Genomic DNA, 25,855 nt, shown 5'->3' with positions numbered 1-25,855 from the left:
GGGACTATCACGGGGCACCTATCAACGATTCACAATAAATTAATATCTATATATATTTCTTTGTCCCTAAATATCCTCGCACCCCAACGTTTTACAGCTTGCCCAAAACACACAAAGACTTAAATAAACCTCCTGGCCGACCCATTATTTCGGGCATAGGCTCACTAATTGATAATGCCAGTAAATTTGTAGACAGCTTTTTATTATCACATGTTTCTAGTCTTCCGTCGTACATCCGTGATACCACAGATCTGTTGAGACATTTGGATGGCATCCTGGTTCCTCCTGACTCCCTCCTCATGGCCTTGGATGTGGAGGCGCTCTACCCAAGTATCCCCCACAAGGGGGGAGTCGGGACGGCCAGGATGTTTCTGATGGAACAGGAGGATTCCTCGTGGCCTCTAAATGAGTTTATTCTCCAATTACTGGAGTTTATCCTCACCCGTAACTTTTTCCTATTCGAAGAACAATACTTTTTGCAGACACAGGGCGTTGCCTTGGGCACTTCATGTGCCCCCTCCTACGCGAACCTATATTTAGGAGCCTGGGAGAGGCAAGTATTTTCAAGTGACCGGTTTCAAGCCCATCTGGAACATGTTTTATGCTGGTTTAGATTTATTGATGACCTGTTCATTATTTGGACAGGCTCAAGTAACCAGCTCATGGAATTTGGCAAACTAATTAATCACAATGATCTAAATTTGCGTTTTTTTACGGTATCCTTTAACTTGACGAGGATCCCCTTTTTAGACGTATACATTTCAAAAAATCCAGATGGACTTCTTGAAACAAGTCTATATCGAAAATCAACAGCGGGCAACACCCTGTTGCATGCATCAAGTGCCCACCCTAAACCCTTGTTACGTAGCATTCCATTTGCACAATATTTACGGCTTCGCCGAAATTGTACACGGGATGAGGATTTCTTTACACAGGCAGCAGCCCTCAGAGAATGCCTTCTGCTTAGGGGTTACTCCTCTACAAACTTATGAAAGGCCTTTAATCGGGCTATAGGCCATAAGAGAACATCCCTACTGTACTCCAATACTAAGACAAAAACCAGGACAGAAACAGTTAAAGTGATTACACAATTTTCGGCCCATCACGATACATTCAGAAGTATACTCTCTAAACACTGGCATTTACTTACAGAAAACCACATACTCACACAATATATAAGGGAAACCCCCGAAATTGTTTTTCGCAAGGCTAGATCACTTCGAGACCGGCTGACTAGCAGCCACTTTCAGACAAAATCCACTCAGAGATCCACCCAAAAAGGAACTTTTCCCTGTGGCCAATGTTCTATGTGCCCCTGGATATATTCTGGAACATCAGTGATTCTTCCCAATGGGGAGAACCACAAATTACAATTTTCAGCCAATTGTGGCACCACTGGCATTGTATACTTAATGCTGTGTCATTGCGGTGCCTACTATATTGGCAAAACCATTCGTGAGTTCAGACAAAGAGTGGGAGACCACATATATTATACAACTAATGGGAAATTAACCTCTATTGGACGACATATTGGATTGCACCACCGATATAAAGTAGGGACTATCAAATTTGTGGCATTGGAAGTGGTTTCAGTTGACATCAGGGGGGGCAATAGGGACAAAGTACTACTACAAAAAGAAGCCCTATGGATAGAAAAATTGAACACAGTCGTCCCACCTGGGCTCAATGAAACCAATTCATTTAAAGCCTTTTTATAAAAACCATGATATACCTATATATCGGTGCTGTAATCCTTAATGTTGGTCCCCCAGTCTGCTGTACTCCTTCTTGGATTACCTGTCCCTTACTTGCAACATAGTCCCCTAATAACTGGGCTGAAAAACCTTTGATGTGACACCCCCATAGTCGTCCCCACTCCTGTGGAGACCCTTGTTGATATATCAATCTAGTATCTATGTATAATTCGTTCTTTTCGTATAAATATGATGTTCTTTTTAAACTATTATTGTTCTTTGTACTTGTTTTTGTCTATTTAATATATAGTATGTGCTATTACATTTTCTACTCATTGTTTCTCTTGAAGATATGATTGTGCGTTCCAGCTATTTCCTGCATGTCAGCCCTGTTTCTAGACAACTGGAGTGTTCTCTGGTGGATGGGAGGTTCCTTTCCCGGCTGCTGGTTTGGTCTGGGGACGGGCGGAGGCGGCGACCCACGTCTTACATTGATTGTGGGATCCTGCCTTCTCCTCCTGACCTGCTGACACAACAGAGGGCGGGGTGTTCCTCCCCCCTCTTTGCTAAGCACAGTCGCGCGTTCTGTCCAGCCTCTGCGCGTGCGCCGCAGGCCGGAAACAGTACTTGGACCGACGCATCTATCTGAGCTGCGCGGCCATATTTCTGGTGTCTGGCCTGACTGGGCGCATGCGCACGGCGGATATCGGCGCGCTCTCTGTCCAGATCATTGACCCCGCTGACGTCACGCGCCGGCGACACGGCGCTGTGATTGCAGCGGGGTTGAGGGGTATAAAACGGCGAGTTACACGCCAAGCTACTATGGCGACCGGACCCGGAGGAGATTGAGGGCACCTGATGGATGGGTAAGCAGCAGCAGCATAAAACTTCTACAGGACAGTTTACTGATTCATGAATATTTGTACAGGTGACCTTGAATGTAGTCTAATTTTTACTTCAACAGTACGATACGGCGGTAAATGGAGTCGTTATACATATTATCTAACTGATCTAAAGGGAAAACTTTCCTGTAATTGCTGCCTATATAGACCCCTAGCGTGTCATACTTTTGGTTAAATCAGACCCTCCTGTACCTCCGGGGACCATTTACTTATCCTTGTTCAATCAAATACGGGGCAATTATATCTAAACATTCCTCTGATATCTTTCTGATACACTATGCACCCCCATGACTGGGGATTTTATGGGTGATTCTTTATACTTTATTCTCTATTGGGTCGGTATTCGTCACACTGGTACACACTCTTAATCTGGTAAAACGGTTTTCCAGCACTATCTAGCGTTCACTTAGCTCTTTAGGATGTTTAATAACCGGTGTATTTTTCCTCACGGTTACTTCTATTCACCTTTTGCACATTTTCTCTGTTCTGCGGTTTCTCCTTCATTCACATATTTCCCACTCATTATTTTTAATTAAAAACTATGTTTACATATATATATATATTTTTTTTACCCAGCAAATATCTATTATATTATGTTCGGATCTGTGTCGGTGCCTTGAAATATCCCCCTCCCAGTCGCCGGGAAAGATCTTTATCCTCCTTCTCCGCCATTGAGTTTGACCAGGGGTTGAAATAGGGCTGGAGAGGTAGGAACGCACTCTCATGATGAAATGTTCTATGTCTCTGTATTAATATGATCATATTTCCATACTGTAATGATTAATGTTGAATAATACTGTTATACTAATTTATATATCTTCAGACTTAGGTAATGTCCTGATGAAGCTGTGAAGTGAAACTAGTTGAGCAATTACCTTACGCGTCTCTACCAATTGTACTATGAGATATTTTATCTGTATATTTCTGTATATGGTTCTTTTTCTGAATAAATTGTTTTTAATATGATCCAATGTTTTGATATTAATTTATTGTGAATAAATTGATAGGTGCCCCGTGATAGTCCCCATGCTCACCCCTTTTTGTTGATGTCTCTGATAGGAGACCAGAGATATTAACACTTTCCTTCAACTTTACCTACTGGGATTAGGGTGCACACCTTTAGCCTTATGATTACAACACCATCTAAGCCATTTACTTTACTGCTTATAAACTGTCTCTGCAATAGAATCCTTCCCAGCTTCAGACCAGCCTATCTCTCAACTAACAATGGAAAATATGTTATTATCACTGAGGCAGACCATTAATGCTAATCTCTCTGCAGTGGTCTTCTCCCTTTCTACAGCTGTCCAGGGCCATGATCAGTGACTTCACCACATTGAAAATGGGGGAATTATTCTCTGCCCACAATGATTTTGTGGATGCCCACGCCAATCAGGAGTCAGAATTACAGTAACTAAAATTAAAGCTGATGGATTTAGAAGTTCCATTTGCACAGAAACAACATCAAATTTAGGAGTATCCCTGAATCTGTGCCACAGGCTGATCTTGTCCCATTTAGCCAGCAATTACTGATCTCTCACTGATCTGGAACTGGAAATCAATAGAGCCCCTAGAATTCCAAAACCCCAATATCTACTTGCGTCAATGCCCAGAAATGTATTGCACGTATACATTTTTTTCATGTGAAAGAAAAAGTGATGTCAGCAGCCAAAAACTCCCTGACATTGCTTGATATGTTGCATGTATCCTCAATCAGGAGTTACTGATAAAGTGAAAAGAAAACCCAGCTTCCCAGAGTCTGTCTTTGTGTAGCTGCATGGCCAACATCAAGATCAGGCTTATGGGTCTAGTGCACATTAGACAGTTGGTAGGGTACCAAACCAGGAAATGCTTCACCACCAGGTTCATCTAAAGTGCCAGGCAAGGTACATGAGTGAATTTTCCTTACCAGAGTGTGGCTATCAGGTTGATGCGATGATCACATACAACTTGTTCTGACAAAAGCTGCCATGGATCCAACCACCTCTTGGCCTGCCCTTTAATATCTGTCCTGCCGATGCTTCCTGGACCCCATGTATATGATCCTGTAGACGGACTGCATGGTCTATCTAGTGATAAAACTATATTGCCTTGCAGATGCATGATGAGCAGACATGGCCTTCTGGGGAAAAAGAAGGCATTTGGATACCTGCATTGAGGACCATAAACTGGTGACTCCTCCAGCTAGAATTGAAGCACCTGTAAAGTCAGCTGTTTTTTTTTTTTTTTTCATAGTGATCTTTATTTAGGTAAAAAAGTAACATACAAATAGCTTAAAGAGTAGTTAGTACATTGAAAATAAAAGAAACACAGTAGCGTGACAAATGAAGTCTGATTGACCTTGCATAACCCTTATGGAATTGGAACTAGTCTCCTATCATATGGTAGGGTAATGAACCATAGGTATAAAGCAACATGCAAGCTAAACAAGAGAGCTTGTTCAGGGTTTTGAAAAGGAGGTTGAGTTCTGCAGGTATCTATAGTCCTTAAGGAAAATAGTCTAGCATTGTTATGATGTTAGAAAATTAAGAGCCATTTATGGTTTTCCATTTGTAGATGTAAGAGTAAGGACTGTAATTTGTAGTTCTTGGGATGCTAATGAGTGAACAGGGGTGAGGTGGAGGATGGAACAGTTCCAACAATGGGAAATGTCTTGCAATAGATTGGGTGAATGTGGAAAAAAGTCAGATAGTCAGGTGTAGTGTATGCACAGTGGGCTTTTGGAGTTGGCATGAGGGAGAAAATAGGGAGGAGGGGAGGGGAGAGGGGAGGGAGAGGGGCAATAAAATAAATAAAAAAGGGGGGATAAAGAGGGGAGGGAGAAAAGGTTTTTGTCTCCTACTTCCCTCCCTGGTAACAGACTAAGTATGTGCAACTCCATCGGGATTAGTGGAAGGGTATGCTATCAGAATGCAATTTCCTATTGCTTTTAGATCTGTTATGGATTCCACGCCCATGGCCTATACAGCTGGACAGAAAAATCATCTGTCACATACAACCTAAAATGGTTATTTTTTCTAGTTATATTGAATTGTATTGAGATTCTGCTGTATATAAGCCAAGATATAATCCAGAAGAAAAAAAACAATACTAGTTAGGACCAGGTAAACAAGGAAATGTCTAAAGTAATAGAAGTAATCCTAGCAGATGCTTTACTAAAACATGTGTTCCTGCAGTCTCCCATGTTGTAAACCCAGCCCTTAAGGCTAGGTTCACACTAGTGCAAATTAGATGTGAATATCCCCGCATCCAATTCGCATTACATGAGATTGTGACCGGCTCTCTATGGAACCAGTTCACATATCTCTGTGGTGGCTGTGGAGCGGCTTGCACAGGAGTCCTGTGCATCTTTCACTTAATTTCAGGGCTGAATTCGTCCCTGAAATGGATAACAGGGATGTACAGGACCCCTGCTGTGAGCTGCAAATGGCAACAGTGTGAATCCAACCTTAGATAGTGACTGTTGTAGTACAGCAAATTTCATTTTTATTGAGTAATGATGATAAACACCTTTCAAAAAATATTTTTCATTATCTGTTTTGGTATGTTTAAAGTGTAGGATGTTCTCCAGGATATATGCATTGTGCTGAAAAACACATGAAGTTTCCATAAAGGTGTACAAAGTTCACACTTTAATGGTTCATAGCACCATCCCAATTAGAACTTACACTAAGCAGAATGAACCAAGTCAGATCCTGTTTTATAGAGAACAGGTTATTTATCCAACTTATTATGAAGGCGTAGAAATTAGAATTTGAAAAAAAAATACAATAACTTTTTCAAACATGCAACTAAACTGATTTGCCCTAATCAGTTTTGCTTCCCCATAAAATGCTTTACTGATTTTATTCAGGAATGTGTTAAACTCTTTCTCATTCAATTACAAAGGAAAGCTGTTGAGTTATTTACAACTCATGAACTTCCAAATGTATTATTAATCTGGCCAATGCTGAAAACCAGCAACCTGAACAGATTGCATGTGTTTAGCTCCTTCACTTCTTCTAAAGTGCATTAAAAGCTTAGATTCTCCAATTTTACCTCTGTCATCTTGAGAACATTACTCAGCACCATGCCATGGTCACACTTCAGCTCCCCGCCTGGTCCCAGTCTAAAACACTCAGTGTCTGGACAAAAAATATATGGCTACCCATGTGGCTATCTTGTGCTTTGAATTTACATTCAATATCAACTTCCCTTACTGACTGTATTTGCCTGCTGCCCACTCTGACCTTTAGCTTATTTCCTAAGCACACTTCTTTACCACCTACCTTGATATACAGCTTGTCTGACTCAATTCCTAATGTATGATTCTGTATTGTGTTTGACTTGTGTTGACTTATGCCAACATAAGTCAACTGTCAGTGATCTCTGAGTGTTGGTGCTTTCTGGACAGTGCAACATTTGCACTTTCAGTGGGTCTGGGGAAAACCTGACACCCCAGAGTGGCACCTCAGAACTATCCAGCTTCAGTAGATGGCACAAAGGTTCCATTGCATTTCATGACCTGTGGTCTGTTTCCAGTCTGATCACATTTCTGATATCAGTCGGTCAGTCTGACATGTACAGTTCTGTTCTATCAGTTTTATAAATATCTTTAAGAGCATCTCTCAAACAACCAGCATGTCTCAACACTGAATAAATTCAAAGATATGCTCAGATTTAAAAAAAAAAAACTTCTTCACGAGTAAAAGGGAAGATGAACTTTCTTCTTAAGATTCTTCTTAATAAATCCCAACTTTACAGGCCTAAAAATATATAAATCAATGCAGACTATCATTGTTTTTTATGGCCTTTAAAAATCATAAGCTGTGGAATAATTGCTGATTATTTTATGCTGAATCATACATGCAATTTATACATATACTTATATAATTTGCTATTTCAGAGATATACATGTAAACTGGTTTATATTACTTGAAGGAGTATTTTTTTTTTTTTATATTATCAAGCTGAGGTTCATATTTCTGAAGCCAATTGCAAGGTATAGCACAGGAGTTTTAATTGTTTCCCATCAAAATAGCTGTGTAAGCTTGATTAACGGTGTTCAGCAACATTCATAATAGTCCACGCCTGGTCCTGCATAAAATAGAAACCGGGAAAAAATCAATAAGATTTAATAAGATCAGGAACAATCACTTACAATAGTACATCAATCACACAAAGTAATAGGTGCAGGATTTGATAGGGTCCTGAACTGCCTGAGAGATTCATAACTCGTACTCATTAATGATTTGTTCATTTGCATTTTATCAATCTATCCACAGCTGACAAGATGAAGGACCAGAAATTCAATGTGTTGACTAATTCTAAGTCAATCAAACACAGCAATTAAAAGAGCAGCAACAAACAACAATAGTCTTAAATTACTTTATTAAGTTATTTGTTTAAAGGATGGCAAAATATAAAAACATGTACATAAGGGTTGAAGTTATGGCCATAATGTGTGTTTTATCTATATATGGCTTGTTCACAAATATTTCCATCCATCAAACCACTGGACATACATTCTGTTGCCTGTCTTGCAATTATACAGTGTAACAGAATTAAAAGGCAGAGAAATGGGAGGCTGTAAAAAGACTTTGCATTTTATGGAGAGAAGTGAGCTGCTCTAGGATCCAATTATATTCACCCTGTTCATTCTGAGCTTATTGATCTTAGAGGCTGATTTACTAAAGAGTTCAAAATCTGGTGCAGCTCTGCATAGAAACCAATCAGCTTCCAGTTTTTTTGTCAAAGCCTAAATGAACAAGCTGAAGTTAGAAGTTGCTTGGCTACCATGTACAGCTGCACCAGATTTTGCACTCTCGAGTTTTAGTAAATCAACTTCTTAGAGTTTTCAAGATACAACTGTGCAGTCAACCTAACTGAAATCATTAAGAAAATGTTTCATTATTTTTTTTTTTAAACCCATTCATACCTCTCTGTGTGCATTAATGTGCACTTGTTGCCAAAATGTGTGTTGTGTTAAGGCATCATTCACTTTGAACAGGCAAATAAAAAGTCTAAACATACAACATTGTACCTGTAGTTCAGAGCATGGAGGACCTGAGAAGAATTTGGGTTGATACTTAAGGATTGCTACTACTGTTCTAAACTTCCCCTGACCTGCGTTTGCCAGCTCCTGTAATGCACTTTTACTTCTCCTCCCCACCCAAATGCAGAGGCATCTCAATGTTTTATAATATCTTACAAGAGAAATGATTCTTTACTATATCCAAGCCCTTTTTAAAATGGAAACAGCATCTCTCCACCTCCTACTCCCTACTGCAGTGGTGCAAAGTCCTTAAAGTAATTTATGGCCACACTGGGAATTGCCCTCCATTGGTACCTCACTCCTTGCCATCTAGTCCAGCTGTCCCCTTCTCATTCTCCTCTATGTTTGTGCTGTTGGAGCCAAATAGGAAACCTTTTACACATCTTTTGGTCCTTTTCAATTGATCTCAGAAGTGACGGGAGTCCTCCTATCACCTAATCTACCTCTGGCCGTCTTGAATTTGGATATAGACAAAGTTCCCACCCTGGTCCGCACAGTAACCACACACAATTTTCTTGCAGCCAGGCTCATGATCGCCAGACAATGGAAATCGGAATGCACTCCAAACGCCTCAAAAGCTATAGCGTCAGTTAACCTCCATTATTCCAATGAACGCACACTAGCCCTATGGAATGGTTGGGTAGCAGCCTTTGACTCATTTTGAGAGCCTTGGTCCACATGGATCAATAAGAACAAGTGACTATAGCACACCTGTGCCTATACCCGGTCTTTTATGTTTACTTGTTTTTTTATGTGTATATATCTGATTTCCTGTTAATGCCATATTAATGGCTTGTCGATATGTAGTATGTTCATACTTCTAGTTCAGTATAACCAGTGATATCCCTATATTTTCTTAAATCCGCCACCAGCGGTATCTTTGAACTTTTGTTTTGTCCAATAATAACTGAATGACAAAAAAGTGTGGTATACTATAGCACAGGTGCATTTTTTTTTTTCTGTACATGTATTTGTATTGTCAGTCAGAATAAATTGGCAATGCACATACATCATTCATTTCTATGCATTACATTAAGGAAGATTAAATAAAATGGGTTTAAACCTATGTTGATAAAGTTTGAAATGGTGGACCTGTCAATGAAATGTATACTTCACTTGAAACAATAGGGCACATTAGCTATACCACTTCACATCACATGTTTTCAACAATTAAAAAAGTACTTCTATGCATGAAATACATTTTTGCTTAAAAAGTTGTGCTTGTCAGACTCTGCAATTAGATAAGAGGATCAGGGAAAGCAGCACATGCACATGTAATGAAAAGTATATTTGTCTAAATTAACTAAATCATTTCAAACTAAACATAACTTTATAAAACTTTAAGACTGAACTCTAGATATTACGCACAAATTAATACAGCTTTAAAATTCTTAATACATCCTTTAATTTTAATTTTAATTTTATTTTATACAAGCAGTGTAATTACCCAAATCAGCCTCTTGAGGATAGAACAAAGTGACAAAGAGATGATCTTTTAAGTCTGCTACTTTTCCTTCCACTGGCCAGTGACAGGTGGAAGGTAATTACTTGTATGTCTTATTTAACTAAAGCAAAAAAGGTTCAGATATCCTGCCCTGCCAGAAGATAGGGCTGTGCTGTGTGGCAGTGATATGTACATTTTAGAACAACTCCTATGTATCATATATGTAACACTATTTGTCTCGGTTGAGCTTTAGCTGTAAATCTTTAAATTATGTTGTGTGTTTCATTTTCTCATTTTCTGGTGGTGAATTGAGCTAAATATAAAAAAAAAATAGATGTCTCGAAATACACTGATGAGGCTGCTGAAAATTTTACTGTTCATGGTGGATAGTCACATGTTAAAGCTGTATATGGCAACCATTTTTTCTTTTACATAAGAAAAACTCTTAACTATACAAATTAATAGGAACAGTCAGTAGAATATTAAAAAAAAGTCAGAAAGGCTCAGCAAGGCAAATAATTATGAAAATAGCAAAAGAAAAGATATTGTAACAAAACTGGAAAAATAAATAATAAACAACAAGCATGATGTGAAAAAAGTGAACTTGTTTTTTGGTCTAAAAGAGTCAATTTTTCCCTGTCCAGTCATGACTAGTGTTCATAAGCCTTGTATAAAGGACTCATTATGTTAAAAGAAATCTACAGCAATATAAAAATCCTTTCTTTTTATAGCACTCATATATCTCTCATATTTTGCAATCCCACGGAAGTAATAACATGAAAAGTGCATAGTGTCCTGTTTATTGCCTCTTTTCTAAAATAAATAAACCCTATGGTCACGCCAGAGGAAAAAAAAATGAAATAATTTCCACACAACTAAAGCCATCTTAATGATATATCATTGTTGCTATTGTTGAGGGGTTGTATTCCATATTGTTTATGAAAAACTCATCTTAATCTCCTCAGGGGGAATACGGAATGACTTTCTCCCATAAAATTTCCTAGTTTATATTTGTTTGAAATTATATTAGCTTACAGATTTAACAATTTCAAATAGAGTCTTTGATTTCTCAGTAATTACAATATCCTATAATTGCTATGATTAATCTAACAGAGGATTAAGGTAATTGTATTATAATTACTGTAAATTAGGCTGCTTTAATAGAGGAGTAATGATTTTTGCAAAGATAAACTTCTGTAAATTATATTATTATATTCATGAACTATTGATGTGATCACTTATAATCAGATAGTCTCTGACATGTTTTTTCAGTATTCATTAACACTGTTACACCTTCCCCCACCATGAACAACAGTATATCTAGCTATAAAAGTGACTCTACCAAATAATTGTAAGAACTTGCCAGTCACTAGTACCGCAATGAGTGATGACTTCCCAGGATACCTATACAAGTGCTGAATTATTGACATGTATCACTGAAACTGCCAATGATCTAGCTGTGTTTTAGAAGCTAGCAGATATGCTCTTGGGTGGAAGATGTGGTTGTAAAAGGGTAACATCAAAACATAATGGTGGTTCTGGTATGACTGCTATTAGAGGATTGCTGTAGATACTGAATGTCCCAGTTTCTATCAAAATCTGATATCGATGAGACTGTCTACCCTTTAAATGCCTTGGGCAGACTATATGCATATGTATAGCCATTTTGTGCTAAAAGCTGAAATTCTATGAAAATCAATAAGAGTTCAGGTGGGGCTTTTTATCTGCTCTAATGTCACCTGATGTAGAATCAATTTGAAATTTTGATGGGTGTCCAGAGATGGGCAGTGGGCATAACTATATAAGTAATAGAATGAGGCACAGGTAAGGTTCTTTGGGTCTAAACTATCTGTTGTTTTAGCTGCCTACACCTTTCAGACTACTGTATTCATGTGCATGCACTTACCATAAACCAATCAGTGTCAAAATTTACACCACTTAAATTAAAGCTCAAAAATTAAATTAAATCAAAAGTCCATCATAACAAGTGTTCCTCTGTGTAAATTACCACACTTCTCCATACTCAGATACCATAGAACCGATCAATATCCCGGCCCAAGCCAATGATTTCTGGCCTGGACCTGGTGATTGGTTCTGGTGAATGAAATCCTTCCCCTGCCTGTTTAAGTGTAAATACAGGCAGGGGAAGTGAAGTCATCTCCCCTCGTAGAACTCTTTTCGTTCCAGAGAGAGGATAGAAGACATCTCACAGTAAGTTGCACCAACACCAGTACACGTAGGTACACTTGTCACCCCTCGATCATGCCCCAATTGCCTCCTAGTTAATGCCTTCACTCCCTGTCACAGTGTCACCCAGTACAGTGTTCATATTTTTCTTTCATCCCTGTACTGGTGTCATTTGTAACAATAATCAGTGTTAGGGTACTTAGTAGTAGCCCTAGACAGGCCTAGGGACCCCCAAACCCCCCTAGTAAAGGTTTAACCCCTTGGTCACCCCACAGTTAACCCATTCACTCCCGTTCACCCTCATTCACCATATTAGTGTTACGGGTGATGCTGGTTAGTTATACTCAGTTATACTGCGGAAGGTTGGCTCGGCTTGGTGAAATGTCGTAGCTGTACATTGGGCACGCGCGTACCCCCTAAGCGGCTGTGACAATCGGATTCACTTCAGAACTGATCAGTCTCCTGGCCCAGGCCTGGACCTGGTGATTGGTTCTGGTGAATGAAATCCTTCCCCTGCCTGTGTAAGTGTAAATACAGGCAGGGGAAGTGATGTCATCTCCCCTCATGGAATGCTTTTCGTTCCAGAGAGAGGAGAGAAGACATCTCACAGTAAATTGCACCAACACCAGTACACGTAGGTACACTTGTCATGCCCCAATTGCCCCCCAGTTAACTCCTTCACTCCCTGTCACAGTGTCACCCAGTACACTTTCACCTCTTGATCACCCCACAGTTAATCCATTCACCCCCTGTCACCAGTTATCACCGTATTAGTGTTACAGGTGATGCTGGTTAGTTAGTTATTTTCTTAAAGCATCAGGGTACCCATCGTATATTACCTAAAGGTTTAACCCCCTGATCAACTGGCGGTTGACATAGGTTTTAGTGTCAGTTAGGGTCTGCATCACCCCAGGCGGCATCAGATTAGTGCCAGTAGTGCTAACACCCACCATACACCTCTCTTAGTAGTATAGTGTCTGAACGGATCAATAGCTTTGATCTAATCAGAACTATATTAGTATCCCCAATAGTTTAGTGTTCCCAAAAATGCAGCATTAGTGGGATCAGCCCATATACCTGCTAGCACCTACTTTTAGCCCATCTGCCCAGCCCAGCCCACCCAAGTGCAGTATCAATCGATCACTGTTACTTACAAAACACTAAACACAAAACTGCAGCATTCACAGAGTCAGGCCTGATCCCTGTGAATGCTAACAGTTTTTTTGGTAGCATTTGAAGCAGTCGCTGACAGTTAGGTGCTCTTTTTTCCTGTGAGTCTCACTAGTGTGCCAGTAAATTTAGAGGCCAGAATGTCCAATCGAAAGTACACTAGTGAAGAGGCCTACACGTTTCTGGGCCTGACAGATGAGAATGAAGAGGAAGTCACCCCTCTGCCTGATTCAGGCTCAGAATACAAACCAGTAGACAGCAGCAGCACCCTGACAGATAGCTCTGACAATGGAGTAGTTGTCCCTGCCAAGGTCAGGAGTACCCAACCTAATTCTTCTATTGTTGAGGTGCAAGAACTACAGGGCTCTCGTATGGAGCAGAGAGCCAGTACTAGTGCCGCTCACCTTTCTGGTGAATGGGCAAGCACCAGTGGCCTAGTACATCCTGGTCGTACATCCAGCACTGCAGTAACATCCCTCCTCATGGGCATAATTTAAAAAAGGGAGTTGCTTCATATTGGTCCACTGACCAAATTCACCATATGCTTGTGTTCTCTGCCTCCATGACCAAAACACAATATGAACAGATCTTCCGCTTCATGCATTTCAATGACAATACACTCTGTCATCCTCGGGGTGACCCTGGATATGTTTGGCTCTACAAAATTCGGTTCCACTTCAACCAACAGTCTGCAGCCTTGTTTATTACTGATCAAGTTGTCGACGTTGATGAGTCCCTGATTATGTTTTCTGGCTGCTTGTCTATCAAACAGTAACTCCCCAGCAAGCGTGCCAGATATGGGGTCAAGATGTAAAACCACAACTATTTTGCACTTGTAGTGCAAAATGAATTTGCCTTTTGTAAATAACCCCAGTATCTAAAGAGAGGCAAGGGTCCAATGATATATATATCCAACACTGAGGGCTGCACTCAGAAAAGAGGAGCAAACTCTAAAACAAAATAAGTCAGAAGAGAGAGGCGCCTCCAAGTGTAGAATTAGTAGCTTTTTATTTCCCCATACAAGATTAAAAACACTTACAAAATCCGGTTAATTAAAAAGCATGTAGTCATTGATAGTCATTGATAGGGATGGCCGAACGGTTCGCCCGGCGGTTGTTTTGCGGCGAATTTCGGCTGTTCGCCGTCCGCCCGATCGGTGGACTATTGCCGCCGTTCGCCCGGCGGACTTCCGTGTTTACTGTGTAAAAGAACTTTGACCTATGATGACACATCCATCATGGGGTACAGGACAGCCAATTGAGACATTACAGCCCATTGACACTTGGACATTCCCCCTAACTTATAAATAGACCCGATCCGGCGGCCATTTTACATTCTTTCTTCTGTCACTATAGGGAGAGGTTGTTGTGTGGAGCAGGGAATAGACTGCAGTGACCCAAATCGCTAGCTATTTGGTCCACAAAAGTTCTTTTCAGGACTGGTATAGGTGTTAGGTATAGTTCAGGATATAGGTTTGAGGCACTGCTGTGCTACTGATTGTTGCAGCAGCCTGTCTTTTGTCAGTGTAGAGAGAGGGACAGGACGCTGTGTGCTGCAGGGACAGTCAGTTTAATCATTAGCTGTTACTATTAGGTCCACAAAAGTGCTATTCAAGTTATTGTTCCAAAAGCCTGTGTTTTGTCAGTTTAAATAGGGACAGGCAGGAAGCTGTGTGTGAGGCAGTGAGGGACAGTCAGTTTAATCAGTCGCTGTTACTATTAGGTCCACAAAGGTTCTTTTCAGGACTGGTATGGTAATAGGCTTGTACACATATAATATTCTTTCTTCCAAATATAGAAAGAATATTATACTTGACTGCTGCCCTTCTGCTGCAGTAGTCCTTTATCAGTATAGGGACAGAGGTACAGTCTGCTAATCATTCACAACCTACTTGTTCCACAAAGGTCCTTATAAGGACTGGTAAGGTATAGGGTACTACAGTACATAGGGTTGAGTGAGGTACAGGCTGCTATTCCTTAAGGACTGGTATAGGTCCACAATATATAGGGTTGAGGTGCACTACTGCTGACTGCTGCCCTTCTGCTGCAGCAGTCCTTTATCAGTATAGGGACAGAGGTACAGTCTGCTAATCATTCATAACCTACTAGTTCCACAAAGGTCCTTATAAGGACAGAGTCAGAGTCAGAGGAGGATGGTGCCGGGGCGGATGAGGAGGAGCAAGAAGAGCATGCTTTAAACCTTTCTGGGATCCCTGTTGTTGTGCGTAGATGGGGAGAGGAGAATGAAGAGGACGACATTATCCTGGATGATGAGCAGGAGCCAGGCCACCACACCGCTTCCAGTTTAGGGCAAATGGGGGCCTTCATGCTCCAGTGTTTTAATAGGGACCCCCGTATAAAAAGCATAAGAGTCAAGAACCAGTACTGGGTGGCAACGTACTTAGACCCCCGGTACAAACACAAAATGGCGGAAATTTTACCGCCGTCACAGAGGGCTGGCAGAATGCAGCACTTCCAGGCCTTGCTTCAAGAAATGCTGCATTCTGCTTTTGCGTGCGCTGGCAGAGGAGCAATTCCCACTCCCAGAGAAGGAGTTGCAGGTACCAATCCAACAGCGCCTGCAAGAAGAGGCCAGTTTGAAGATGTGTTGGTGACTTCTGAAATGAGGTCATTCTTTCAGCCGACCCATCGACAGGTGTCATCCGGATCCAGCATCAGGGAACGCCTAGACCGTCAGGTGTCCGACTACATCGGGTTAACGGCCGATGTGGACGCTCTGAGGAGTGATGAACCCCTGGACTACTGGGTGGGCAGGCTTGACCTCTGGCCAGAGCTTGCCCAATTTGCAATTGAACTGTTGGCTTGCCCCTCGTCCAGTGTCCTGTCCGAAAGGACGTTCAGCGCAGCAGGGAGGATCGTGACCGATAAGCGTACTCGCCTAGCTCACGACAGTGTTAACTACCTCACATTTCTAAAAATGAATGAGGCATGGTTCTCACAGGAATTCAACACATGTGACCAGTAGACCATGTATATGTCTAGAAACAATTTTTTTAATCAAGCACACAGACCTTCTTTCTTCATTTGGCTCACTTCCTTGTCCAAAAAAAGCACACCGTACTATATGCCCGTACCCTCCTGTTTGAAGAGGTTGAGAGGTGTCATATTTCTACTGGGGCTGCTTATTATGAGGGGCTCCCACCATCCCTGTGCTGTGCTGACTTCCTCCTGGGGCTGTACCTCTGCTGTGCATATTATGAGGGGCTCCCACCATCCCTGTGCTGTGCTGACTTCCTCCTGGGGCTGTACCTCTGCTGTGCATATTTTGAGGTGCTCCCACCATCCCTGTGCTATGATCATTATGAGGGGCTCCCACCATCCCTGTGCTGTGCTGACTTCCTCCTGGGGCTGCTTATTATGAGGGGCTCCCACCATCCCTGTGCTATGCTGACATCCTCCTGGGGCTGCTTATTATGAGGGCTCCCACCATCCCTGTGCTATGCTGACATCCTCCTGGGGCTGCTTATTATGAGGGGCTCCCACCATCCCTGTGCTATGCTGACATCCTCCTGGGGCTGCTTATTATGAGGGGCTCCCACCATCCCTGTGCTATGCTCATTATGAGGGGCTCCCACCATCCCTGTGCTATGCTCATTATGAGGGGCTCCCACCATCCATGTGCTATGCTCATTATGAGGGGCTCCCACCATCCCTGTGCTATGCTGACTTTCTCCTGGGGCTGCTTACGGTGCAAGTGTCAGTGCTGTATATCACGGTGCTGATGTCAGTACTCTTTATCACGGTGCTGCTGTCAGTGCTGTATATCACGGTGCTGGTGTTAGTGCTTTATGTCATGCTGCTGATGTCAGTGCTCTCTATCACGGTGCTGTTGTCAGATGACTCTATCACGGTGCAGGTGTAATTGCTGTATGTCACGCTGCTGATGTCAGTGCTCTCTATCACGGTGCTGCTGTCAGTGCTGCATTTCACAGTGCTGGTGTTAGTGCTTTATGTCACGCTGCTGATGTCAGTGCTCTCTATCATGGTGCTGTTGTCAGATGACTCTATCACGGTGCAGGGGTCATTGCTGTATGTCACGCTGCTGATGTCAGTGCTCTCTATCACGGTGCTGCTGTCAGTGCTGTATATCACGGTGCTGGTGTTAGTGCTTTATGTCACGCTGCTGATGTCAGTGCTCTCTATCACGGTGCTGCTGTCAGTGCTGTATATCACGGTGCTGGTGTTAGTGCTTTATGTCACGCTGCTGATGTCAGTGCTCTCTATCATGGTGCTGTTGTCAGATGACTCTATCACGGTGCAGGTGTCATTGCTGTATGTCACGCTGCTGATGTCAGTGCTCTCTATCACGGTGCTGCTGTCAGTGCTGTATATCACGGTGCTGGTGTTAGTGCTTTATGTCACGCTGCTGATGTCAGTGCTCTCTATCACGGTGCTGCTGTCAGTGCTGTATATCACGGTGCTGGTGTTAGTACTTTATGTCACTCTGCTGATGTCAGTGCTCTCTATCACGGTGCTGCTGTCAGTGCTGTATATCACGGTGCTGGTGTTAGTGCTTTATGTCACGCTGCTGATGTCAGTGCTCTCTATCACGGTGCTGCTGTCAGTGCTGTATATCACGGTGCTGGTGTTAGTGCTTTATGTCACACTGCTGATATCAGTGCTCTCTATCACGGTGCTGCTGTCAGTGCTGTATATCACGGTGCTGGTGTTAGTGCTTTATGTCACGCTGCTGATGTCAGTGCTCTCTATCACGGTGCTGTTGTCAGATGACTCTATCACGGTGCAGGTGTAATTGCTGTATGTCACGCTGCTGATGTCAGTGCTCTCTATCACGGTGCTGCTGTCAGTGCTGTATATCACGGTGCTGGTGTTAGTGCTTTATGTCACGCTGATGATGTCAGTGCTCTCTATCACGGTGCTGCTGTCAGTGCTGTATATCACGGTGCTGGTGTTAGTGCTTTATGTCACGCTGCTGATGTCAGTGCTCTCTATCACGGTGCTGTTGTCAGATGACTCTATCACGGTGCAGGTGTCATTGCTGTATGTCACGCAGCTGGTGATCATCTCCTGCAACCTCTTCTTTGCCTACCCTGGTCCCTGACCTTCCCTCTCCTCCATTGCCTTCATGCGCTCCACAGTCCTGAATTGTCACAACAATTTCCCATATAAAAAAAGAATGCTTGTAGTTGTCGATCCCAGATTCACCTCATACATGTGTTATGTCATTGGCCATGTGGTGGAACTATGTTTGCACAGCTATTAATTATTTTGTGGCTGCAAGTTTGACCTGTAGGTTTGCGAAGTTCGCCTCCCATTGAAGTCAATTGGGCCTGCCGCGAACGCTCCGGTTCGCAAACTATCGGCCGCGGTCCGTGTTCGCAAAACGTCCCATCGGAAGTTCGTCCATCACTACTGGGCATGACCATATAATGTGAAAGAATGTGCTAGAGGGACTGCTGCACCCGGGGCTAGGTATGTTCTGTGCAATATGTGCAATATGTAAAGTTGTGTGAGGCAGTCGGACAGTCTGGTGGAGACCTTTTTGCAAGAGACTAGTGCGTCTTCCCATTCGTCCTCCTCCAGCCCACCCACGTCTCCCAGCCACCGATCTTTCAGCCCGTATGCAAGTATCACTGCTGATGGGCGGAGGAGGGAATTATATAGGGCCGAGATTAGTTTGCGGGGTTCTTGTCCCGTCATAATGCATATGATATCCAGATATTCTGTGTTGGGGGGTGCGTCAGGGAATTGTGTCTGGAGAGCGTGGCGGAGCTGGAGGTAGCGAAAATGCATGGATCAGGGAAGGGAAAAGTCATCTTTGAATTGCTGAAATGATTTCAAAACATTACAATTGTAGGTGTCAGACATTACAATTGTAGGCGTAGGCGTCACCCTCTGGTTTAACAACATGGTGTAGTCAGGTAGAGTTTGTAGTTCCTGTAGACTGGGGTTGTTCCATAGGGGTGTGTGAAAGTGTGTGGTTGGCAGTTTTAATTTGCTTTTCACTACTTCCCAGATCTTGCAGTGATGATATAGTAACCCCTTATGGTTTCCAAGTGCACAAGCATTAATGGGGTCTTGGAGAATGATTTGAAATAGGTGGATGAGCCCGGGGGTGTAGGGAGAGCAAATTAGTGATAGATAGCGGTGCTTGTCAATTTTGTCTAAGTAAATATATGGGTTAACTGTGCTGCCAGGTAGTACAGGTTGAAGTCGGGGAGAGCTGTGCCTCCCAGTTCAGTGGGGTTCTTCAGTGTTTGCCATAAAAATTTGTGTCGGGAGGTACCCCAAAAAAAGGAGTTGAGGATAGCCTCAATGGATTTAAATATAAATCTAAGGAGTAAATAGACCGGTGAGTGCCAGAGTACATATAGGAGCCTGGGGAGAATTACCATTTTTATTAGGTTTATCCGACCCATCACACCTAGGAGTAATTTGGCCCAGGTTAGTATTTTGGCTTTTAAATGAGCTATTAGGGTTCTATATGAATTCTTCAGGGAATCTAGTAATTATGATTCCAAGGTATTTCATGGAGCTTACTCTAATGAGTGGGGACAAGGCCTGGTAGGCACAGGGGACATCTACATCTATAGGTAAGATTTAGGATTTTCCCCACTTGATCTTTAGTCCGGAGTAATTGCCATAGGTTTGGATGGTTTCAAGAGCTACGCTGAGGGAAGGTCCTGAATCTGCTAGGAACAACAGCATGTCACCTGTGTATATTCTTTCCTCCAGGTCCCCACATTGTAAGCCTTGAATGTCTGAGTGCGTTCTAAGAGCAGACGCAAGGGGCTCTACTGCAAGAGCGTACAAAAGGGGAGATAAGGGGCATCTTGGTGGGTGCCTCTGCTTAGAGGGAAGGGTTCAGATTTCTGTCCATTGACCAAGATCCTGGCGCTGGGGTTCTGATACAAGAGGCGAATCCATCTGATAAAGTGGGGTCCGAATCTGAATCTAGCCAGACACGATCACAAGTAGTCCCACTCGACTGAATCGAAGGCCTTTGCGGCGTTGCGAGACACAACAACTCTGGATCCCATACGGTTATGTCTGGCCTGCATGTTCATGTGGAGCCTCAGCAAGTTATAGGCCGTATTCTTGGTGGGCATAAATCCTGTTTGATCCGGGTGAATTAATGTGAGGATCACTGTATTTAAACGTATCGCCAGGACCTTGGCCAGGATCTTAATATCAAGTTGGAGTAGGGATATTGGGCGGTACGATTCAGGGAGTTATGGGTTTTTACCAGGTTTGGAGATGAGCACAATATTGGCTTCACACATAGAGGGTGGTAGGGATCCAGACTCAAATATATGGGTAAATAGCTTGTGGAGCTTGGGGGCTAGGGTCTCAGTGTAGGTGGTGTAAAATTCAAGGGGGAGGCCATCTGAGCCAGGTGCTTTAGATGGGTTAAGTAAGGACATTGCCTTCACTATTTCATCCTTAGTGATGGGTGCTTCTAGCATCTCGACTTGGGACTGCGTGAGTGTGGGTAGATCTGTGTTATTGAAGAGTGTGGCTATCTCTTTTCCATGGTCATTGACAGCAGAGGAGTATAAGTTTGCGAAGAAGGTTCTGAACTCCCGAGCAACCTCTTCAGGGTCGGTTAGCAGGGACCCGTCCGAGGCACAGAGAGTGAACACTGTTGGAGGTTTATGGTCCATATGAGCCAAATAAACTAACAGGCGTCCAGCCCTTTCTCTGCAATCATATGACATCTGTGAGTTATAGAATATTTTCCTCTCAGCCATTTTGAAAATAAAGATTGGTCACCACCCTTGATTGCATTTTTAACTGGTCTGCCGTGGCTGGGGATGGGTTATTAGTGAATTATTTTTCCACATTCTCTAATACTTGTTCTGCCTGTCTGATCACTTGTGAAGAGGTTTTATAATATCTAGAAATGTGTTGAGATAGGTACATATGGGCATGGGACTTAAAAGAATCCCAGACCAGTTCTACTGGTGCGGTGCCTTTGTTGTTCTGAAAGTAAAATTCCCATTCGCTGCCAGCTTCATCTAAATCGGGGACTACCTTCAACCAATATGGGTTAAGTTTCCAACATATGTGAAGTGTTAATCTGGAGCTCTATCCAGTACGGGGCATGGTTCGATATAATACAGGGATTAAAGCCAATATTGCCTAGATTAGGGAGGAGGGTCTGGGAAATCAGTATGAGGTCTATACGCGACATTGCGTTGTACGTTGTGGAGAAACATGAGAATCTCTTTTCCAGTGGGTATCGGTGTCTCTACTAGGGCTATGTCACTGATAAACTGGCCAAATCTAGTTAGTGGTCAGGTAGGGGTGTCTGGGGGGTTTGTCGTGAGTTTGTCAAGGTTTCTATTTACAATGTTGTTGAAGTCTCCTAACCATATAGTAGGGACAGTGGGGAACTGGGCCATAAATGCCAACCCCTTGTTTAACACTGCGAATTGATAGAGTGGGGAATGTATATTGCCATAATCAATACCTCCAGGCCATATATTTTAGCGTGCTAGAATAATTATCTGCCTTGTGGTTCGGATTTGAGCAGCAGAAGGGTAAAGTGCGTCTGCTTGGCCACCAATGTGGTGACCCCTCTGGAGTTGTTGGTATGCGGGGCCTTGTATACCCAACCCACCCATGTTTTTTTCAGTGTGAGCATAAGATGGGTTTCCACTAATACCACAATATCAGCCTTCTGAGCTTTGAGGTATGACAGCACTGCATTACGTTTGGGTTTGGCCCTGAGTCCCCTCACATTCCACGTAATACTTTCCACTTTAATCATAGCAGGCAATTATACATATTAACATTCTGATATATCATACCTCGTGTGTAGCCGCCATGAGTCGTCCCAGTAATGGGGGCGACCCATGGCAGCCCCCCCACTGTGGAGGAGCGGTGAACTCACCGATCCTCCACTGCTGCTCCCCATTGAAATCCATGAGGCATCGTGATACCACCAGCCACACGCCGGCCAAACGCCGCATAGCGGGCAGATTTAACCCCTTTTCGGCCGCTAGCGGGGGGCTTAAAACCTCCCCGCTAGTGGCCGAACAGGGCCGTTAAAACAATGGTTAAGCGGTGCTAAAAATAGCACCGCTGACGCCGGTGGCATTCAGTGTGAAAGGGGTCTAAGTCAGTTTCCCCCAGCAGTAGTTAGTGTCAGATTACCCATCACAGTACGAATATAAGTTACTGATAAGTAGTATTAAAAAAAAGAAATGAATACAATTCCAGTATCTATACCATAGACTGTAGACGCTATAACTTTCATGCAAACCAATCAATATACACTTATTGGTATTTTTTTCACCAAAGACATGTAGCAGAATACATTTTGGCCAAAGTTTATGAAGAATTTTTTTTTTTTTTTTTTTTTTTATTGGATATATTTTTTATAGCAGAAAGTAGAAAATATTCATTTATTTTTTTCAACATTGTGAGTCTTTTTTCGCTTCACAAAAAATAAAAAACCCAGTAATGATCAAATACTACCAAAATAAAGCTCTATTTGCATGAAAACAATGATATAAATTTAATTTGTGTACAGCACTGCATGACCACACAATCGCAGGTTTAATTTGAGTAGTGCCGAACTGCAAAAAATAACCTGTTTATGAAGGGGGTAAATCTTCTGGAGCTCCAGTGGTTAAAGTAAAAAAAAACAACTTAGATGTGGGAAATTCATTTGGAGTAAGCTAAAGACAGAGACAGTTTTCAATCCATTTGGAATATGTCATCTTGCACTTGCAGGTTGAATTCTGTGCTGAAATGTTTCATTAACCTGGGACTTTAATAGCTTTGTATAAAAATGCATAGTTAAGTTAAAATGATCTGTAGCTTGCAGTCTGTAGTTTGTAAAATTCTACCATTGGGAGCTATAAACCCTTTTTCTTTGTATTACCATTGCAAGTTGTCCATATTATTGTTAACATTTTTCGTGTCCCCAGCTAAATGGGTTCAGATTGTCCATGGACAGTTCTGTTGCAGATAATAGATAATACCTGGTTTAGGGTGGAATTTATTATTTGTGGGATTTTCAGAAATAAAAAAGCATGCTTTTTTTTTTCTTTTAATTGGTGATATCTATGTGGAGAAGAAAACTGGCTTTCATGATTCAAAAGAGTTTTATTGAATTGTTCATGGCAAGAAAAAAAACAAAAACAGAAACTGGTAGGTTATGTTTCAATTGTCATAACAGTGGGTCCGCCTGATACATACAGGTCTATCTCTTCTTCACCAAGCCTCCCACCCTCCCAATGCCACCCTACCCCCAGGCCTCAATGAGACAATTTCTTATAAACCTTTTCTATAATACTCGATCCAACACATCATCTTTATTTCTTAATTCCTTTCCCTTACTATAGTTACCTGGTCTACTGCATTTGGCACTACTATCCAGGTGTCACAGCCTGAATATGCAAATTGTTTTATTTATAACTGTAACATGATATAAATAATATTTGTATATTCTTATTTTGTACTAAGTAAATTTTTATTGTGCAAGGAGCCCAGCTCGGCCCCTACTTTTGAGCAATGTTTTTTTTTTTTGGGTAAGCCTTTTCAGTAAATTTTTCTATCAAGGGATTTTTGATAAAAAGATTTTTTTTTTTTCTCAAATAAACTTTTTCTTTAATTTTACAAATTAATAAATATAAACTCTTTTTAGAACCAGCCAACTATCCCCCATGTCCACCATAGGGGGAATATAGGGGCCTCCCTACCTGCAACCCATTTCTCGAGTTTGTGGTGAGCTGACCTCCTTTTTCTCTCAATTATGTGAATTATTTTTTTTTGTTTTTTTTAATAAAATGCTGCTCTTGTTTGTTAATTATTAAAATGTTATTTACTTATACTCTGTATAGATATCCTCCTGAAGAAGCGGTTTTGCCCCATGAAACTAATAGAGGAAATTTGAGAAAATTTGTGCGCCACCAAGTTTGAACCCTCCCCGTGGGGAATCCGTTGATAATGCTCTAACTGTGGTTTACTAATTATTACTTTTTAATAAGTGATGTTTTGTTATTTCTGTATGTGTTTATTAAATATGAAATTTTAATGCATTTTTTTCTGCTTGTTTAAATTACCTAAGTACCGACATAGTCCAATTTTTGCTATTGCGTTTTGGAAGTGCTCAAGGGTTAGCGTGAGCGGCTACCCCGGCACTCCCATACCAATTATTCTCTCTTCTTCATCATACAATAAATCTATTTGTGTGGACTAACATATGCAACTACTCATTTATTTGAACTTGTCTTGGTAATAACCAGGTCAGGCAGGGAGGGAATGGGCAAAAAGGGGGGTTAGGTGAAAAGGGAGGGGGGGGGGAGAAAGGATCACCAGCACATCAATAATAGTCCATTCAGCAACATTTTACTTTACTTTACATTTTGAGTGCGCCAATCATTGATACCACTGTACCAAAAATCTATCCATTTACATGTTTTTTCTGTCAATTATCTTTTCCAGTTCGCATTGTTGATTGAGATCTGCTATTGTCTTAGCTACAGAGAGTGCTTCTGCAGTTTTCCATAGCCTAGTGATATTTAGTTTAGCTGCTAGCAGCAAATGTTTTATGATAGTTCTTGTGTTAGGGGGGGAATTTGTCCAGTCCCACATGGAGCAGTGCTAGTGCTGGGATAGGGGAAGAGGGATGGCCAGAAGTAGTAGAGATTAATGTATATATTTGTCTCCAGAAGGAGATGAGGAATCTGCAGTACCATAGTACATGGGCTATGGAGCCTATGCTACCACATTCCCTCCAACAGCATGATGGGCTACCTGGGTACATTTTTGAGAGCTGGTAGGGTGTTAGGTACTAATTGTGGAGGGTTTTTTGATATATCTCCCAGGGGTTGGAGCAATGCTAGGCGATGGCGGTGTTCCTGAAGGAACGTTGCCATATATCCGGGGTTATTTTAACCCCTAATTGTTCAGTCCATTTAGTTAAGGTGGAGATTTGTGAGAGGGGGCAATTATCAATTAACAGGTTGTAAAAACAGGTTATTCCCTTCTTAGGGTATGGGGAAGATGTGTAGAATTGGTATATTGGTTCTGGTATTGTAATTGTGTATTGAAGTTTCGAGGATTTGAGAAAGTGGGAAATTCTAAAATAAGTAAAAAGTTCTGAGTGTGGGAGGTTAAATTCTCATCTAATACCCTCAAATGTTTTAAGTGTCTTGTGGTTAGCAAGTTCAATGAGGTTGATAATGCCATGGTTATACCACAGTGAAGGAGGTCATCAAGATACTTGGTCAGGGCTCTAAGGGGAATAAGTATCGAGCGATTGGAGGGGTTGGGGTTTTGTTTAGATGTTGTCTTCCCCCATGTAATTATATAGGCTGCAACTGACTGGGTGAGTCCTGGTATGAGGGAGGGCGGCCTGCTGCTGTTAAAAGTAGGGAATGCACTGGATGTTTTCTCTGGAGAGACGTAGTTTCCATGATCAACCAGAT

General features: G+C 42.0%; 1 long non-coding RNA gene across 1 annotated transcript in view; it reads right to left on the bottom strand.

Moving 5' to 3' along the window:
• Positions 1–4,786: 4,786 nt before the first annotated feature.
• Positions 4,787–25,855, bottom strand: part of LOC143997328 (uncharacterized) — a 93,834-nt gene continuing 72,765 nt past the window's right edge. Inside the window, exon 3 of the long non-coding RNA XR_013277673.1 lies at positions 4,787–7,672. This is a non-coding gene — a long non-coding RNA (uncharacterized LOC143997328). The remainder of the gene's footprint in view (positions 7,673–25,855) is intronic.

Source organism: Lithobates pipiens, unplaced genomic scaffold (assembly GCF_037356315.1).
Source record: "Lithobates pipiens isolate NorthernLeopardFrog02 unplaced genomic scaffold, aLitPip1_a1.2 Scaffold_19, whole genome shotgun sequence".
NCBI lineage: Eukaryota > Metazoa > Chordata > Amphibia > Anura > Ranidae > Lithobates > Lithobates pipiens.
This window is presented reverse-complemented; position numbering and strand designations above follow the sequence as displayed.